This window comes from Oenanthe melanoleuca, chromosome 5 (assembly GCF_029582105.1).
Source record: "Oenanthe melanoleuca isolate GR-GAL-2019-014 chromosome 5, OMel1.0, whole genome shotgun sequence".
NCBI lineage: Eukaryota > Metazoa > Chordata > Aves > Passeriformes > Muscicapidae > Oenanthe > Oenanthe melanoleuca.
Window position 1 is genome coordinate 32,315,680 of NC_079339.1, and position 14,190 is coordinate 32,329,869.

A 14,190-nucleotide genomic window follows, 5' to 3' on the forward strand; every position below is an offset into this window, starting at 1 on the left:
GAAAAAGTTGCAACATGTTGGCAACTACTTAATTGAGTACAATACTGTGATATGATCTATTTCAATTTTTTGCCTCTTAAAAATAACCTTATGAGATATATATTATAACATGGCTTATTCTAGTAGGTAGAGTTTGCAGAATATGCTTCAAAAATGACACAAACATAATGGATCTCCTCCTCCTCCTCCTACAAAATACCATTGCTCTTTTGGCTGAGGAAGAGTTGGCAGTGATAGGAACACAACTTAGCAACAAATTACACCATATGTATTTAATAAAAAAATATAAATTAAAAGCTGTCATGTAAAATAAATGGTTACTATCTGTTCCTCTGTTACTTGTAAGTTCTCTTAAAACTTTGTCGAAGAAATTTCTCTTCATGCTTCTTTGTATTTGATGAGTTTTTCTATGGAGTCCACTCACAGGGAATACAATGACTTTCAAGGAATCAATGTTGTTGCATTTATGGAGTTTTGAGAATATAAACCTACTGAGAATTAAATTCAGTCAAAAAAATTACCAAAATGGCTGTTTCATTTTAGAAGGTCACCTATATAGCTTTCCTGCAAGCTAAGAAAGACAAACCAGCCATCCAACAAAGAAATGGTGAAAACATTCCTTGCAGAGTCATCCCAGAGTCTGGGCTCTGTTGCCTAGCAATTCTGACAGATGATTTACACTTACCTGGGCATCACACACACCATGAGGTCCAATAAACAACAGCAGGATGGTACATTTCCTAATGTCAGAATGGTATATTTTCCAGGCACACTATACTGCTGCTTGGAAGGGCTCATATATAATTTTGCAAGCAAAGTTGTTTTCCTCTTGGGCAAGCCCTTTCCTCTTTTCTACTTCATCCAGTCTGCCTTAAATAATAACTCCTTGCAATTTTTCCCTGATATCCTCATCTTGCAGGTGTTTGAAAAAAAAGAAATCTTCTTTTGGTGTACCTCTTAGAATTTCATTGACCACTAACACCATGTTATGAATTATGAAAATACTGTCAGTCAGAATTGGTTGCATTTACCAATTTAAAACAAATTCCATTTCAAAGCTCTTTGACTGCCATCCAAGGTAACTGGAAAGCCAGTTTGAAAAATCTTCTAATGTGCTTTTTAAAATTGACCAAGTTTGCAGAGGCAGCTTCTTAAACAAAATATAATTAATTTCTATCTGTCTAAGCTGATCATTGCAGGCTGACAGTCCTTCTACATTCTTTGTTTTAAAACATTTGAATTTTTTTCAATAGGCTGTACCTCCCTTTCATCTTCCTCTTTTCCCTGTATAAATTGGCACTTTCTGTCTTCTAGGAATCTCATTATCATGCACTGATTCTCCATTGCTTCATAATAAAGGTGCCCAACTGATGTACCAAAAGAACTGTAAATATCTATTTTTTTTGTACCAAAGATTTCTTCCTTATAAACTTATGGTTACAATGGCTCTAACATGTCAGTACTTATCTGAATTATCCTAACTCACGATATCTATTTAATTCATTTTCATTCTACATCTGTACTCATTGGGGCTATGTAGTGACTAAGATGCTCCAAGGTCATATAAGTAACATTTGATTAATTTCTAGAGCAGCAGTTAATTTTAAAAGTCCCTGAAAGGACTGAATTATTTCATCTGAAACTCTAAGTCAAAAAAGAACCCAAACAACCCACAAATGTGAGTCTTGGGATGCATTATTATCCTTACATACACTTTCTGTGTCATCTTTAGGAGTTTCCATTTATTTATATAAGTTCAGACTCCCTGAAAACAAACCCTCAAAACCTGACATTTAAACATGATTGTTTCTTGATCTGAAACATGAAATATTTTTTTTCAGACCCTCTGAATTATTACAAAGTTTAGTATTGCAGCCAATTGACTGTTACAAAATACACGAGAAATGTCAACAGGAAAATAATTTCTCCTTTTCATCTAAGAATATGGTAACAAAATATCTGGGGGACTGATAACTATCTGGATTTGCTTTTTTACTGCTTTGGTGGTCATTGGATCATACCAACAAGTTATTAATTTCCAGAAAATGTCTCAGTCCTCTGATTTCACTGCCTAACTAATAACTTGTTTTCAAACCAAGTGATTGCACCAATCTAATCCCAGATACAGCAGCATATCAATAGCATGTTTCCACTTAATCTCAGACTTCCCTCTGATTGCATACATATTTTAAAATTTTTCAAGAATAGTTCCTTCTGTTTGCCTCAGGCTCTTTTTCCTTTCTTTCTTTCTTGAAGGTATTCTTATTTTTGCAAGTGAAAATTAGCTGGTGCGGGTGGAGGACTTCCATAGGGACAAATAGATCCCTTTCTTCTCCCCAGTATCCTCTGCTTCACACCATTGTTTATGACTGCTCTTTTATCCAGTAAAGCAGATCTGAAGAAAATAAAATTATCAGAAAAGGCATAGTGTATAAAAAGGAGGACTAGGACTTTCTAGAGTCATTGCAGGATTTGAGAGTTTCTTATGAATGTATGTTTTTCTTTCCTTTTTTCATTAAGTTAAAATTGATTCTAAGTATTTTGAGGTGCATCTTTTGATTCTAAAGAAAAGCTAAAAGCAGCATTTCCTGTGGGACTTTGGAACTGAATAACAGCCATAAAAAACCCTAAAAGCAGCTGTACACTACTGGGCTTGAAACACTTTTTGCAGGGTTGGCTTCTTTATCCTCATGGTTTAATAAAAAAGTAGTTTGTTTTTATGATAGTATACAAGATGCTTCAGGTTAATATCAGGACATTGGAAAAAAATCATGAGCCAACAAAGGCCAAATAGAAAACTGTATGAAACTGTGGAGGGTCTGATTGCAGACAAAGACAGAGAGTGAGAGAGAGATAAAAATTAAATTAAAAATATTTACTTTGCCACTAAATTCTGTAATTTTTTTAAAGTATTTTATATTAAATCCTTTTATCAGGACTCAAATTCTCTTGCTCTACAGAGGAGAGAAGGCTTTGTTGATGCTAATTACTTTTCATAAATTTTCTACTCTCATAGGGGAAACAGGGTATGCATGAGAACTTTTACATATCATCCCATAATAGCTCTGTTCATCACTGCTAGCTTGAGCCTTGATAAAGCATGCCTTGTAACATTTGCATACCTGTTACAAAGTCACCAAACATATTAATGAATGGCTTTTACAGGATGAAGTGGTAAAATACAACAAACATTTTGCAACATCCCTTCTTTTACAGGAGTGTTTTTTTTGCTGGCAAAAAAAAGTTTAAGATTTCTATTTTTATCTGTGAACTTCAAGATATTTTTATTCAGGCTGCAGTTCATTCTGTTGTATGAAGGTGAAAAGTGGCAGTGATCAAGTTTTAGACAATGAATGTTGCGAGAAAATCAATAGTCTGATTAAAAAAAGAAAGCTCAAGAGGCTTCTAACCCTAAAAAGTTGATTTGTTACTTCACTATATCTCATTGAAAGAGCAAACTATATTAGTCTTTGGATTTACCAGGCACATTATTCCTTGTGTAGTTTCAAACATATCAGCAGTAATGAGAAAGAACATCTTTAGGTTAGCCCCTGTTTTCTCCTAACATATATCAGTTAGATCTGTAGGGAGAAATACTCCACACTCTATCAGGCAGGTGAGCTATAAAACCTGCCAGAACAAGGGACTTCTTTGCACTATTTCTGACCCTGAAGAATAGACTGAAAACATCTCAGCATCAGACACTTAAAAAATGTCTGCTCCCAAAGAGCTGGTGAGAGTGAAAAAGATATTATACACAGAGCAGAAGGGATGATTATAAGCAGAAGTATGTGTAAAGGAAAATCATGTTAAATGCTAAACACTAAATTAAAAGACAAAAAGTTTAAAATATTTATTGAAAGTACTATAATGAATGACAAAGGAAAGAGTGATTAAAAAAACTTGAAAGAGCAAAAGTAAGGTGACATCTATGACTGCCTAGAGCTTCTAGGGATAAGAGGGTAGGACATTTAAAGCAATATTATCTGAGAAATTACTAAAAAAAGATTTGGGGGAAGTTTCCAAATAGAGCAGACTAGACTAAGTCAAGGACAAAGTAAGCAGAGTTTCACTGCAAAATATAAGCAACTTCTGTTCTAGCTGTGAACTTTGCTGATGAACCTCTGTGGACTCTTTCAAGGAGGCAGATTTCTGGGACTCAGTCCAGCAAAGCACTTATTTTCAATTTAACTTTAAACATGCAAGTCAACATGTTAGACTTAATTCATATAAAAGCATTGAGTAAATATAGCATTTATCAGGACATAGCCTGATAGCTTTTGGTTTCAATAAGATCCTCCTTTGTCTTCAAGTTCTTAATAAATTTAAACAGTTGCAAATCATTAAACTCTTGACTCCATTGTCTTGATACACAATGAGTAAGTGTATGTAGGCTACAGCCCAAAACCTCAGAGCATTTAAACACCTACTTCACTTGAGCAGTGTGAGCAGCTCTGCTTCCAGTATCAAGAAAAATACATTATTAGAAGAAAATAAAAGACTTTAAAGACCAGCACACTTGATGAGAAGTGTGTTTTTACACAGGCAGATGAGGAAGCTGTATTTTGGAAAAGAAATGGCAGGAACATATCATAGATGTTCACAAAATCAAGAGAAGAATGATGACTCTCATATCTATATCTATCTATCATATATATGTGCATATATATATATATAGAGAGAGAGAGAGAGAGAGAGAGATTTTATATATATATATATATATAATGTAAGAGTTACCAGGCACCAATTAAATTACCAGCAGCATGTTTAAAACAAGTATTATGAAATGTGTGCACAACATATTTTAATAAATGATGGTGCTTTTGAATGATAAGATCTACTAAATTTTATTGATCTGGATACAGTCTCTGGTTTGTTGATCCTTGTTTCCAGAAATGGAGAAGGGATACCACACTGTACTTGCCTGAGCATGTTGTCTTTTCAAATCATTGGCTCTTGGCTGCTGTCTGAGACTGTTCTCAGCTGGATTGGTCTGATCTTATGTTGGATTTTTATTTTATAATCAATGAAACACATGTACACAAGTAATTCTGGGCCCAGTAATGTGAAATCAAGAAAACACAATAATGCTGAAAGCAGAAAAAAAATCTGAATGCATAACTAATAATAAAACTCAACACATATTTTAACAATTAGCATCTCATTCATCTATGCCAACATGAATTGAGGGGATGTTTGTAAATTCATAGTTATTCATTTATGAGTTAACTTGCTTTCAGGAAGCAATATGGCACAGTTGGCTGAAATCATAAAATGGTTTTGGTATCTTATCTTCTGCTCACTGCAAAAAAAATGAGGCATCCTCTTTTGTTTGTTTGTTTGTCTGTTTGGGGTTTTTTGTAAACAAGAACCAACAGTCTTAAACCTTGGGGTACAGTGATTGGGAAACACTTTAGTGAAAAGCAATGAATAACACACTGGAGAAAGTTGTTTAGGCAGCTTTAAAACCAGCTCAGACACTTGGTTTTACAAACAGGTTAGTATTAACTCAGTCCAATAATTGCTTCCTTGTAGTTATGTAAGAATCATATATTGTTCATCAAAAAAGGTCAAACTACATTTGGGTTAGATAAAGTCATTAGTTGAATGAAGATCTGCTTATTATAGCTTATTAAAATTACCAATATATACAAAAAATTCAAACAAATGTTTGTTATTTAACTTGCATAGATACAAATAGGCATTCTGAACATGAGAGGAGGCTATATCTTGACAAGGTTTATACATCAGGCCAAAAAGTACTCCAGTGGGTCTTAACATAGTAAACCATAATTCTTGCAGAGAAAATGTGCTATAATAAAATAAATGAAATGAAGTTTAAAAAAATCCTAAAATAATAATTCCTCATTTTGGTGGAATAACTGTATATTTTGAATCACCTTGGAAAATCTGAGATTGTGATATCATCTGCATAATGGTTGATGGGTGCTAGTGTCTGGTCTGAGACAACTACATTCCAGGATTCCTTTCATTGAAGAAAACCAAGCCTTTGCACAACCATTTTTAAAATTACCCTGATTTTTTTCTTCTTTGTAATGATTCCAGATTAATTTATAAATTTATTTTTAACCTCAGATTGAAATGCTGAAAATAAAGCTTATTCTTTTCCCAGTTTACTAGCTATGGAATAGAAAAAGCATTGATTTCTTTCTCATTTCTGAAACTTAATTATGCCTAAATAGTGATATAGTGGTTTTAGTCCAGATTACTATAAGGACTGCAAATTGGTTTTAATATTATAAAGCAATTCACTATTAATACAAGTTGTGATGCCTCCAAAGCAGCTGTTCTCTAAAGAAAAAAAATTAATAATAAATTAATAAATTAGTTGAAAGTGAATCAAATCAACTGAGAAAGGACACATTAGTAAAAAATGTGTCCAAACAAATTAACAAAAAAATGCCCTAACAAACTGCAAAACTGAATAAAAACTTTAAGCAGTTTAAACTATTCATCAAGATGAGAGAAAATTAAACTATAGAACAAAACAGAATACGTAGTGTGATTGAAAAAGCTGAGAAAGCAGAACTATTACAATGGGTATAATAAACAAGATTAACAAAAAAGGGAAAATGTGAAATTCAAAAAATATGTCACATACCTTAAAATCCTATTCATTTATTATATAAAGCTGAGTGGTTAATAATAAAAATTTGTACTTTATTTCTTATACATATGAGCTTAGCTTGGAAGCAAACCCACTCAGGATTTGAAAGGCTTGGCATGATTCTAGATGTGCTGCTTTGAGAGAAAAGTACCCATTTTCCATGAAGGATAATCTCTGTTGAAGAAATTAATAGAGTCAACTGTATTACAGTGTATTGAATTGAGCTTTTGAACAAGTAACTTAAAGATGGCTCAATGAAAAATAATTTTTAAAATTACATCTGAAATGGAATTTGTTATAGTCTATGGGGTGATTTGACTGAAATGGAGTCATTATGATGACCCACCACATAACCTTAGCAATGAATTTCTTTATGTACCTTAGTCTCTGAAGAGAAACAATTCAATGAAGATGTCTTACCTACCTAAAGTTCCCCTAGAAAGAGCAATCCCTTTGCATGCAAGCACTACTGTTTGCCATAGAATTGCCTAGGAAGCTCCAGTTGAAGATATTAATAAATCACAGAGCCATTTCAAAAGACAATTCAGTTTTTGTTTCATTTTAATTAGCTGGGGAAAACAAATGAAATCCTCTTGGGAAAATCAGAGTAAAGGGAAAGGGCAAGGCAAAGAGCTGGTCAAGATTAGCTTTTAGAGCAACAGAAAGGTGAAGTAAAATGAGAAGCCTTGTCAGATACCAAAGGAACATGTTTTCACCATCAATAGTAGCTGCTAAGATGAAAATTAAGCATTGCTGTCTGTAAAATATGGAAGGTTCTGCAGTCTCTGCAAGAACAAATCATTGAAGAAACAGGCTAAAATCTCCTGAATAACTTCTGTGACATCAGGGAACTGCTTCCTATGAGCCTCAAAAAAAGCCAGAAGTAAAAGTACATTAGCAATGTATAAGTTTTGGGCTGTATTTCTGCCATTGGTAGAGTATACTTAGAAGATTCCAAAATGAAACATCAAATGTTATAGCTAAATGAGAGTTCCAACTCCTTTCCATTCAAATTTTCAGTTAATTCACAACCCAATAGCACAAGAATTCAGCTTTTTTCCCAGATTTTTTGGGATTTGGTTCTATGCCACAACCTTCATAAAGCCTGTACTCTATCAGCCCTCTGGTAAAGTACAGTAGGGTGCTGTGCTTTCCAAAAATTTCAGTTCATCTGAAATGACAGGTTAGTAAAAAATCCCCATGGCAATTTCGTCAGGATTCCCAGCTGGACAAATTCCAGCTGGACATTTTCATTCAGGTGACATAAGACTCCAATGAAGTTCAGTCAGACATGTGACTTATTTTCAGTTTGGAGCTACAAGTGACCAACTTTTGGAATGATGCTTCATTTCAGAGATAACCAAAATGCCTGGTATATAGTACAGAGATGATCAAAGTTGGGATTGCTCAGCCTGGAGAAGAGGAGGCTCCAGAGAGACCTTTCATTGCTTAAAGGGGAGTACAAAAAGACCTGGAGAGGGACTTTTTTCAAAAGTATGTAATGATAAGGACTAGTGGCCTTAAACTCAAAAAGAGTGGGTTTGTATTAGATTTTAGGAAAATCTAATTGTGACTGTGGGTGTGGCAAGGCACTGGAACAAGTTGCCATGAGAAGTGGTGAATGCCCCATTCCTGAATGAGTTCACAGCCATATAGGATGGTCCTACTCTAGTGGAAGGTGCCCATGCCAGGGGGTTGAAACAAGAGGGTCTTTGAGGCTCTTTCCAATACAAACCATTCTATGATTCTACAATGATCATGGTAGAAAGATTTTGCCATCAGTCTGCAAAGATAGTCAAATATTTTGGAATTTGAGGAGATGTCCATGAAGAAATATCAGTCTGCTACCCTGAAGTGTTAAATGAAATTCAAGTACATGTCATTCAAATTCATCTATTTGAGATCTTGTCATATTATTGAGATGGAGATAACAAATGTATTAACTATATTTTTGCTAACTGGGAAGTCTAATATTTTCTGATTCTGATTATTAATTCTGATAATTTCTAATATTATCCTATTTAATTCTCAAGTTTGCTCCAAGTAAAACTTATAAGTGTCCTGTAAAAAAGACTTCATACAGATTATCAAGTTCTTAAAAAGCACGTTTGGCCACAGGACTCAAACCTGAAGTGCAAATGTGCAGCAAATCATACTTTTGTATGAATCATTTCAAAGCAGTGTAACTTGAGTTTGGAGAACAGTGTCTGATCAGTCCAGCAGAGGAACATTGTGGAAAACAGACTACTTAGACACAAGATAAAGCAGGAATTCTGCATAACCCCATTGATCCCAAAGTTGGTTAATGCAACCCAAAAAGTGGGAAAGGCTAAGGATGGACCTCTCTCTTCACCAGGTTTTGCCCCACTGAAATCCAAATCATCTCACCCACTACACCAGCTCTGGCAAGAGTAACAGCTCTATCACTTTCAGCTGGCTTCAAGAAAAGAATGCTTTCATATGTCTATTTTATCTCATTTATAATTTGCATTTCCCTTTGTCAAAGTGAGGGGATTAAGTCCCACATGTGCTAATTTTAATATCTTTGTTCTTTTTTTCTTTGTGTAAGCAATGAAGAGCTCCTCTGGGCATTAGAGTTGAAAATCAATTCCTCTGAAATAATTTTAATTTCTCTGCATTTATCATGAAATAAATGAAAGAGAATTTGTCTCATTTGTCTCATATACACAGCAATCAGAAGATCATGAAAGTGCATTTATGAGATTTTTCCAAATTGAATCTCAATACAAATAAGTCATATCTAGGCATAACTGACCTGCATCCAAACTCAGCCATGGAGATATAAGAATTCTACTGGCTAATATCTAAACAATATGTAGTAATATCCAAATGTATTTCTCCAGTCTTTATTCATAATATCACAATTTTTTCTGTTATGTTAATTTTTAAAACATCAGTAATTGCAAACCATTTATCTTATATTACGCCTTTCAGTACAGTGGACAGTCATTTCAGTTCCTAAAGAGAGCCTGATTCCACAGGGAAATATCAGAAATAATTAAGAAGACTTCTACATACCAGTGATAGAGAAGAAATCTGTCTTCTGAAAGGTGAAACACAATGAAAAACCAGCTGACAGCTTACTTAATATTTACAGTTGAGTATGACATCAGACAGAAGGGTAGCACTGATTGATTTTAATGGCAAGCAGCTGAGCATTCTTATTGATTTAAGAGATCAGTTACTTCACAAATGGCAAAGACCATTAATACACTAAAATCATAACAGTGATGATATGAAGAATAAAAAGTGACCTTGCATTTAAATCCTCTCCTTCCAGGTAAAATGCAGGGGTCTCTGGATGGGAATGTACTTCCAGGTGAAACTTTTTAAGCATCATTATTATTTCTTTTTATTTATTACAAGGCAAAATCTCAAGAGTCATCACAAATACACTAGTCTTCATTAATATTTCATAAATTAATTTTTGTAAAATAAGAGTTTAAGAGGTAAGTATGAAAATAATTTAGAATTTTAATAGACTGTTATATTTTAAGTTTAATGAAAGAATTATAAAATTGAAATCATGATGAAATGAATTTTCACCTAGAATTACTGAAGTCTTTCTAATATGGTCCCAGAAATTTTCCCCTTTCCCTTTTGACTAAGCAGATAAAAAAAAAAAATTAAAAAATTAGAAAATGGATGAAAGGAAAGCAGTCAGGAAGAATGCAGCAAAGAAAGGTAAATAAATGAAGATTATTAGAAACAGAACTGAAGAATGCTCTTTTTGATTCCCCACCTTCCTTCTTATCAGTGCTGTTTAGATCAATTTCTTGTTAAGTCAAAGTATAGTGAAGATCTTCTGGAATTTGTATTTCTTTAGAAGATGCCAGTGATTTTTTTGTCATTGATTTAATTTCATATTTTCCATGTTACAAAAAGTTATGTGTAAAACCTGAAAATTCTTTTTTCTTCATCTTTTCAAGTAATTAATGTACAATATTTTTGAATTCTCAATAATTTGTGTGTTTGTGTAGGGCTGACCAAAATTCTGTCCCTTATTAGTACCAGCAGACTACACCAGAGAATTGTCTATACATCCATAAAGTCAGAATAAGTATATGCAGTTTTCTTCACTAAGTCATATGCAAGAATATTTGAGAATACATGAATGTGGCATCTTTTTACTCAGGAGAACTCAGTCAATCCTGAATTTTTAAACTAACTCTTGTATCATCAAATGAATAACATATTTCATGCACTGCATGAGGCAAAAAATGACCATCAATTTGAGAAACAGTATTCTTTGAGAGAATCTCTGACCAAAAAACCAATATACTTTTTTATCAGCTGAAGAAGACAAATTCAACTTTTGCAGTTAAACAAGTTTTTGTTATCGATAGAATTTTCTGTAAATGGAAATAGAAATGTCTCCAAATTTTATCAGCTGTACTAAGGCTTATAGAGTAAAACATCATGACTTAAGAACACAGAGAACTGTGGTCTCAGAGTTAGAAATATTACTAACAACAATATCTCCAGGAAAGCATCACACAAATTAGGGAGTGACTAAACTGCAACTTTATATTGAGATAAGAAGTACTCTCAGTCTGCCATTAGCTCCTTTAGAGTGAAGCAGAAGCTGTTCTACCATCAGATTTAGGAGCCCCACAGACTAATACTAAGATGTTTCTTTGTAGAGTTGGCATTCTCAAGCAACAGGAAACCTGTCTTGTAAGGGTGTGAACAGCATCTTTGCTTGCACATGGTAAATCACTTGTTGTAGGCCAAAAGCAGAAGAATGTGATGTATTATTGTGAGTATTAGAGGCAGCACTGTCAGCACACTGAGCAGGCAGCAGTGCTGTGGCCAGCTAAAGAAAGCTTTAAGTAATCTGTCAGATAAGAAGCAGATATATGATAACAGCTGTCAAAGTTGTGATTTAAGGTACAGAGAACTGTATCTTGTGTTGTAATCATAGTCATAATAAACCTAGAGCCACTGGCTCCAGTGGAGCCAATTTGAAGTATCAAAGTATATGATCCACAATTACTGTATCCTACCAACACATTGATAGGTGTATTAAGGTAGCTATACATAAATATAAATTTTATGTATTAGGCCACTCAAGAGAGAGGTGGTTAATTCAGAGGTCTCAGAATCCTTAACCCATCAGGCCATAATATTAAATTGAAGAACACCTTCTGTCAATAATCAGAAAAATACATATTGTTGTCAAAATGTATGTTGTGTGTTTCCTCCAGCACCAAGTTTAATGAAACCAAAGCACTTAAATCAGCACACAGCATCCTGCAGTTAGCAAAGGTCAGAGCTCCACCTGAATTTCACAAGAAGGCAGCATGTGTGCTGTTACCTCTTGTCCTCTGTGGCAAGTTCAAGTTCTAGCAGGATCTGGAAACCCTGAACCAATACTGCTCACAGAGGTATTTTGGTAGCTGCAGGAAGTTCTGGCTGCTGCCCTCCATGACACATCCCTGAAGAAGCCATGTGTTGCTCACAGACAGTGAATGTTCAGGTGTCAGGAAATACCCATTCCGGGAGCAGCCTCTAAATGCAGAGTCACCTTTCCCAGAAAATGTTGGATATTTAGAAAAAGCTTTATGTAAGGCCCAAAGTATAACTTCAGGCAGGCATGGACTCCAGGGAACTAAAAAACAAGCAAGATGGTAACAAAGAAGACAGTAGTTTAGCCTACATTAAAGAGAAAACTTGAAAATTATGGGTGCTTTATAGTCTTCCCAGTGACCATGAATATGTTAGAAAGTACAGCTGGATAAAGAATTTTCTCTTTCACTCAAAGGGTTTTTATGGCAAGAGAAATAAGATAGAAATACCTTTAATCATAGCAAAGAAAGGAAAACAGTGACCTTAGTAAGAAACAAAGGGCCAGATTCTGGTCTGGTATAAATCAGATGTTAGATGCCTGCCCTGGGGCATCCCATGGCATTTGAGAGAGCTTGAACAGCACCCAGCTCTCCCCCTGTGTCTGCATGTAACCCCAAATGTAGCTCTGTGGAGCTTTTTACTGCAGATTTCAAGCCTTGGACTGCTGAAAAAACGCTATGTAGAAGCAAATCTGGTTTCTCAAGGTTTTGCACGATAAAAATAAACTGTATTCTATAATGTAGCTGACCAAAACAATATCTGTTTTCTACCTGCTACCAATGTGACTGTCACTCCCTGCCAACACAGCATTATGCAAAGTAAAAGCCAAAAAAAAATCTGTAAGGATAGAAAAAATGGAGGTCTTATGCCAGAAACCTGCTTTTTTTTTTTTTTTATTTATTTGATTTGACCTTCAAAAAAACAGCAAGCAATAAGACTATTTTTACATCAAGACACTGAGGACTGATTGCAGTAGTCTGAAAGAAACAATAATTGATTTCAATAATTAATTCCTTCTGACTAAAGCAATGTTGCTGTTTATGCACTCTTCCTAAGGCCAAGTAAAAAAGAACTTTTAGCCAGGAGTGCATAAACAGTAATGTTACTTCAGGGAGCAGAAGTCCCCTAACATACTGTTGATTTGGGAAAGGCTTTTTTTTACCCCCAGGCTATAAAATTTTTTTTATATTCTCTCATGTTGCCTCAGGATGACCCTGAGATTCTCTCAAATTTATAAAACACATGAAAAAAAGTGGAATGCTATTTGACAGCATAGAAACAGGAAAAGAAAAAGAAAAAATTATAGTTTGTAGCATGTTGAAAACATTGAAATATGTTTCCAAAAATATGTGGAAGTACTGCAAAGTTCAAATGAGAGCAGAAATGAAAACATTCAGTGAGGAATTTCTTCCTTTTTTTTTTTTCTTTTTTTTTAATGAGATTAGAGTTGTTTTTACATATTGTTATCTAAGCAGATTAAGTATAGAATGAAAAGCAACTTCCCATTATGAATGTTATAATTTTTTTCCTCAGTTTTCATGGTAGTCACACTGACATTCATGTGGGGCTTGCCAGGAGTCTACCAAGAAAAATTCTTAGAAGGATTACTTTTTTAAAAGACTATCTTGTTTATAACATAAACTCTGCCAAATTCATATGAAGGGCTAGCTGATTTCACACCAAAATAATTTTGCTCAGCTTTCTTGTATCACGACTGTATCACAGTCTGGGTTTCTTTACTTGTCTAGAATTTATTGCCTAAATCTGCTGTAATATCAAAGTTTTATTATTGGTGTTACTCCTATAAAAATGACATTCCATAATATAAAGCAGTGCCTTATTATTCACATAGATTCCACATTAACTCTGTGCAGGTAAAGAACTTGACCTGGTGTGACTCCATCGGTCCCTTGGTGATCAGATTCCTGCTATATAGATCAGAATTAAAGCAAAACTAGACCAGATGTTTTTTACTATTAGATAGATTAGCCCAAAACTAAAATTAGGAAAACATACTGGGTCTGATTTACTATCAGTGTATGATCTGTAGCTGCAGAGGGAGCAATGGATAGTAGAGCAGAGGCAAATGGCAATTTATTAGTGCAGGCATGGGAGTCCCATACCCTCACCCCTGACTGCTCCAAAAATGCTGAACAGAAGGCTCCAGTCTGGTGATGAAAGCTGGTTTTTGA